Here is a 6,913-nt window from a genome sequence, read left to right as displayed (position 1 = left end):
ACACACACAGGGACAGAGGTTAAAGCGCTGCACCTACACTAACATACACACACATGAAGAGAAGAGACTGTATCCCAGCCTCCGTCCCACTATATAAATTCCCCAGTAGTCCCCAGGTGCTGTTCTCAGCCCGCCCTGCGTGGCGCTACATTGTAATACATGTTACATGTTTCACGTTCTTTATGGAATTTAAATACAATTTAAACCCCATCCCAAAAGTACTAAAAGAGGGAGTATTATTAAAACATTTGACTTATGAATATGAAATTTACCCAAGATGACTAATAAATTAATTACTGTATAAATAAATGTTCTTTTTTCTAATTTCCTCTTACAAAGTACAACAAAATATCAAAATCCTTAATATAAAATCTTAGTATTCTATATTTCCAGAGAATTCCCATGACGTGAATTGAATGTGCTCTGTCTGGCGATCTCTGTCGCTAAGGTTGGCACAAGAGGTAGCCAGTTTAAGAAGCACTTAGTGATTAACGAGTGGGTCGGGGAGCACGTAGATTACGAAGGATTTAACGTTCTACTTCAGTTACGATAGGTTTTAGGAAACACTCGTAAATTAACAATTGATCTTAAGAGCAAGTTTACGATGTTCTTAGTGCTACGATGCTTTCGTGAAACTCACCCCAGATTAGTTCAAGAATGTACTGTACTTGCTTGAATTTACTTTTAATGTGGTAGCAACAAAGCATTTTGTTGCAGCTGTGGATGATTAGCAATCTCTTTAAATAGGTTAATATCACAGAGAGAGTTGTCTGGTTCACATCAAGTCTCTTGTTTACTTCCATTGAGAACTAGCAGTAATTAACCTGATCTTGCACAGACCAGGTAACACTATTTTTTTTTATTTTGAGCAAAATTAAAAACTAAAATATGTTGATTGCACAGGTACAGTATTAATTTCCTTTTCTATAGCAACCCTAAAATAGTTCAGGTGCACACAATTACTTTGAACCAGTTATACAATTAGTTGTTTACTTCAACATAACTATTCCTCATCACACACTACCTGAGATAATACTGCTTCTAACACTGTCTCTGATGTGTCAATCAGCTCCATCATTTCCTTATCAAAGTCCATGGTCATCAACAATGGGCCAACCAAAAGTTCTCCCTTCAAGGTAGTTAAAGCTGCTTACTATTACTGGAGATATCTGAAAAGGGTGCTCCAAAAGCTGAGAAATTCTTAATATACCTAGAGCATTATCTAGCCAGTCCTAAGAAAACTCGTGGCCTTCACCTACTCCTAGAGTACAGTACATTTCTTCAGTTTTGTAGGTAATCTGGCTTCCAGTAGAGAACACAGCACAGCTTGTACATTGGTCAATTTTTCCAGACAGTAAGCAGGAATACAGAGAATCACATCATCTAAGTATGCTGCAACAGAGTATCTGTGTCTCCTAAGTATTCTATGCATAAGTGTGTGGAAGGTGGCATTGCCCATTTCAGTTAAAATTAAATAGTCAATATTTAATATTTATGTCAATATTTAATAACAATACTGTTAATATTGCACAGTGACATTAACAAATACTTTTTTCTATAATGGGACCCTTCTATATTGGGACTTGCCAGTTGCTGTTAATCAAGTCCAAGGTGGAGATGAATCTGGCTTTCCCCAGTCAATCAATAATCTCCATCCATCCTGGATATGAGATAGGCATCAAATTTAGATATTTTATTTCAGATGTTTGTCACAATACTGTTTTAGGTAGGACTAGACAACACGGTATTTGTTAATGACCTTTAGTTCCAGTGTGACCTACATTTTTTGTTGAATAGCCTCCATCTTTTTTTAACAATTCTTTCATTTTTATTCTCATGCAGTAAATACCACCACCTGGGGAGGAAACAGATGCATTTGCAGATAAAAACGGACCTCACACATACAGTACACATCTTCCACATACACAATACACAATGTACATTATTGTGTTAACATCAATAAACAAAGACAAATAATAAAAAGGGTGAAATTTAGACAAGAAACAGAAAACATCATGTCACCTCAGCTACTTTATGAATAGCAATGTCCCAAGCTGCCAATGTAGAGATAGAGGCTGAGTGTAGTCAATAGCCTCCTTCCAGGTGCATTTTATTCACCACCTTTCCTGGTGGGTTGATAATATTATGCTATATAAGATATGTTCTCCCATATTTCAGTTAGAATAGTACACTGTTCCTTTCAATAAGATCAAACATTTCCTGTATTTGCTGGTATGGATTAGCATTCTGTCCACAGTGCAGCCTGTATTGGATAAAGTGGTTAGAAAATGGATGGCTGGACTTCCTGTATTTGATTTGAGCTGAGATCATATTCAATGTTGACAAGTCCCTAAAACCTTTTATACTACTTAATTCTAGCTTTTTTTCTTGTTTAGGGCCAAGTCCAAGTAGCCAGAAGCTTGCTCATAGCTTCCAGAAGGCAAAGTTGAGCAGGCAAAGGGCACTTTGGGTTTCCTGTGCTTGGTACAGCTACTCCATCACATTGGGCTTTACCATTTGATCTAACTTTTCATCTAACTGATCTAACTTTTAAATCCCTCAATGTTTCTCCCAGGTGTGGTATGGGCATATCTGTTGTTCCCAAGATACCTAAATGTCTGGCATGTGAAATTTTTATATCCACTTAATTTTGGAATCGACGGTTGGGATGTTTTCAATACAAATCCTGTGCTCTCACACTGGAGAGAATGAGGAAATACAGACAGACTCTTCCGATTTACTCACCTTTGATCTACTCATCTGTCAATATATTCCAATACACTGAAGGTTCAGCTCTGATGGAAAAATGAAAAAATTGAGATGTTATAGATATGGATGGATGGTGCTTGCCCATTATTCCTTCTGGCATGTAGGGGCAGCAACATCCTGTTGCTGTTACCATAACATTAGTTTTTTACAGGACAGGGTTGTTAGGCCAACATGGAGGACCTGGCGCCCAACGTGGGACACGAACCCACTACCCTAAGAGTATGAGTCTCGTGTTCTACCAGCAAAGCTAATCAGGCCCATTACAGATATGGTTTAAGCTACAATAAATTCTTGCTTTCTTAACTAAAGTTAGGATTCACCAAATATCAATTCTGGGAAGTCAATACTTATGCATTCAATCTATTTTGATTAGTTTTTACTAATATTTCACTTGTTTCACTTATAGTTTTATAAGGACATCTGATAGTACTTGCCACTTTCTCTATATTATATAGTACATGGACCTACAGACATTGCCTTTCAGTGTTGGATTCTTTACACAGATGAGGAAAGAACATTTCACTAGAAAGAAAGAACCCTTCAGAAATGCTTTAACAAACAAAAAACATTATTTTCAGCCTTTAATCTCTAGGGGCACTTGTCAGGGATGACCATACTTACCCTGGTATTTACTTCTTTGGAACTACTTCTCAAGCTATCAATCTGATATTTCTACTGTATTTTTGTCAAGAATTCTAAACATTGCATAACACTCCATGCTCATGATATATCTAACAAGCAGTCAGCCAATTTACCATTCAGCAGCTGTCACTGCTTATGTCCCTGGTACCTGATAACTGTGCTCCTCACTATTTACGGATGTGCTCCCTTTCTCGCAGGGTTGTAAAGTTGCTGGGAAGTGCTTAAGAAGCTTGAGGAGCCTTAGCATCAGCCCATAGAGCTGACAGCTGCTTCTTATTTTTCTGCAAGAATACAGTCTCCTATCACTGTGTTGACCACTGTGCACCATCGTTTTTTCCATCCTTTTATAACGTCTTATAAAAGACTGAACTTGGAGGAAAGGCTGGATGGATAGTTTGGTATACTTAATCTGATGTCAATTGTTGTGGGTTTTCATAAACTGTACCAAATGATTCTCAAGTTCCATCAGAAACTGCTATAAATACAGAGGTTCCAAAGCATACCTGAAAGCTACCAAAATCCAAGGAATGGATTTCTGGCCATGAGAGTGAGCCCAACACATCCAAACTGGATCTACCAGAAGCACCAGCTCTCCTCTCACCACACCTAGAATGTAAGTGGATCCCTGCATAGAGAGGTGTGGTGTGCTGAAGCTGCAGTGACCCCAGCCACAAAATTGCTAAATGCGCAGAGATGGGGGTAGATGAATCATACCTCATTCTGATACATCCCTCATTCTAGCAGGGGAGATCATGAAACCGGTAAAGGAACAGTAGGAGGATATGAAGTCAAGGCTCTCCTGGACTTGTGTTGCAGTCAGACCCTAGTCCATTAGATCCTGGTTCATAAGAGGTGTAGGACAGGTGGCAAAGGGGTTCCAATACAATTCATTAATAGGGATGTGAAATGGTGTTACGTGGATGGTAACATTGACTATTGGTGGGAAAAAATATACACAAATAGTTGGGGTATTTCCTAGCTTGTTCTACTGATGACGCTGGAAAGAGACAGGGTGAGGTTTCTGACTCCACTGGCAGAAAGAGTTGGTACAAGGCAAATGGTGTCAGTTCACAAGGGAAACCCACTGTAGGCAGTGACATGGCTGGCACACATTGGAGGAGAAGCCTGGGATTGAAATACAGGTGGAGAGATTGTTATTCACCTGTCACACATGCCAATGAACCAGCAGGAGGGCTTTTTCACAAGCCCTGCATTTACTCCTACCTTTAATGTAGACCACATTTCAACTCATTGGTGTGGACCTGATATGCCTGATGGAAAAAAGTACCACAGAGAGTTCAGGTTGGTTATTGTTAAAACTTTGGCCTGAAAAGGAGAATGGGAGAACGAGTGCTTGTGTGATAAGATACACCACACACACCCCTTTAAAAGGGTCAACTAAACTGACATGGCTTAATTCAAAGATTTGAACCACAGAGTGGCCCGATGGTATGCCTCCCTACAGGCATTCCAGGTCCAGGTGCAGCACAGACCTGAAGCATTTCAAGTTTGGCTGGCTTTCTTTTCCTTTATGTTACCTGGCCTCAGTTGTGGTCCAAATGGGTTGGGGCCCATTCTGGGTAGATGGAAGGAACGGAAGCTGTCAATACTTATGAACCTGATACCTGACATCTACTATTTAAATGTGTGCTCCCTTTCTAGAGAAAGGTTAGAGAGTTTTTGGGGGGTTTTGTAACAATAAAAATGCAGCCATACCATTGAATGACCACCTCGCACTGTCATCTTTTCCAGCCTATTATGATACATTACTACTTTATCTTGTACATAATGTTTCTCAATCCCTGCTTCCTGGATTTGTCTTTGCTATATTTCTTCATTAGTGTATAAAACTAATTGGTACAAGTTAGAGCATGGCACAGTGGCACAGTGGCTAGCATTACAGCATTACTTTACAGCAGGGTTTCCTCTGCATGGTCTACTTTCCTCCCACTTTCCCCTCAGTCCCAAAAAATACTGGTAGGTTAATTGGATTCTGGGAAAATTGGTCCTGGTGTGAAAGTGTGATTGTGTCTGTACCTCAAAATGGACTGATGTCCTGTCCAGGGTGTACCATGTCTTCTGCCTGTTGCTTGCCAACATGAGAAAATAGATGGATTGTCCAAAGTAGCTTTACTACCTTAAATTCATTTTAGTGGTATAAATTGATTATCCGATGAAGGTTTAACGGCTGATGTATTGTGTTTCTTTTCTTCTCTTTTCAGCATGGAATAAACCTTTACTTGTTCCATTAGAGAAAATGTCTAGTTGAAGTAACTGCTGCTAAAGGAGGAGCTACTGCTTACATAAGTTTCATATATGTATCGACATGAGTATTTTTACATTTGGATTAAATAATTCTTCTACATATCTAATGCTTTTGTATTATAGATTTAATCAGGGTATCTTCATCTTTTATTAAAACTTTCATGAAGAACATGCCTTAAAGATATGTTCTCCTTTTCTTCTACATTTTGGAGAAATAGAAACAAATTCAACTATTTTAAGAAGATTGTTCACTTATACCAGAACTTGTCATCTCAAAATTAGCTTTCTGGATTCTCTCAGAAGTATTTATATGGAGCTTTCTAGAGTTTGGTTCCAAGGCTTGGAGTGCAGTTGATGTTGTGAAACCCTTGCAACATACTACCAGTATCATAGCTGTCTAAAACTGCTAGGGGTGTCTAAGGTGAAAACTTGAAGAGGGTGCCTCTGGCGATGGGGCATGGTGGGATGCCTGTTTTGTATTTTATTGTTCTATTCTTGTATTTTGTTTTTGTATTCTTGTATTCTATTTTTGAGAAATTTAATAAAACATTTTTAGAAAGTAGAAAGAAAAAAAAGTTTTAAGTTCAATGCCTTAATGGCTACAGTTATATAGAAGGCCACACACCTCAGGCCAACCACAAGCTGTCTGTGTTACACTTTTGTATGTCATATTTAGTTTTTTCAGTATTTCAATATTAACTTCAGAAAACTGCACATCCCTGTGATTTAAAAATTAAACTTTATACCAATGCTGATTTTGCTAAGCTATTTTAAATTGGATTGTCAGTAATTTGAATGTACACAGATTTTCAATGGGACTTTACAGTGTTCTTGTTTCAGATATATTATTTTTGTGACCAGTTTCAAAGCCTTTCAGACTGGATTTAATTTAGATCAGTATTTTTTCCACAGTATCCTTTTCATTCCCCAGGTGTATGTTCCTGGTTACTCAAAGAAACAATTACCAAAACCTGGCCTTGTTAAGATAGGTTACTTCTCTAGCTAGTTGCAGTAAAATGTAAAATGTGTGGTTCATCTACTAAATGTTCAGAATCCAATAACACAGAGTAGGATTCAGTAAAGAGTTATCCTTGGCTGCAGAGACTCCTAGAATTGAATGGTTTTCATGGTATATTGTCAAGTGTAATATTACTTTGGTTTTGTACTGTATCATGTGACCTGTTAAGAGGGAGAAGTAATAAGCAGGAGTCAGTCAAGAGATGCCTTGTTGAGCACA

The sequence above is a fragment of the Lepisosteus platostomus genome, chromosome 14 (assembly GCF_059453375.1).
Source record: "Lepisosteus platostomus isolate fLepPlt1 chromosome 14, fLepPlt1.hap1, whole genome shotgun sequence".
Classification (NCBI taxonomy): domain Eukaryota; kingdom Metazoa; phylum Chordata; class Actinopteri; order Semionotiformes; family Lepisosteidae; genus Lepisosteus; species Lepisosteus platostomus.
This window is presented reverse-complemented; position numbering follows the sequence as displayed.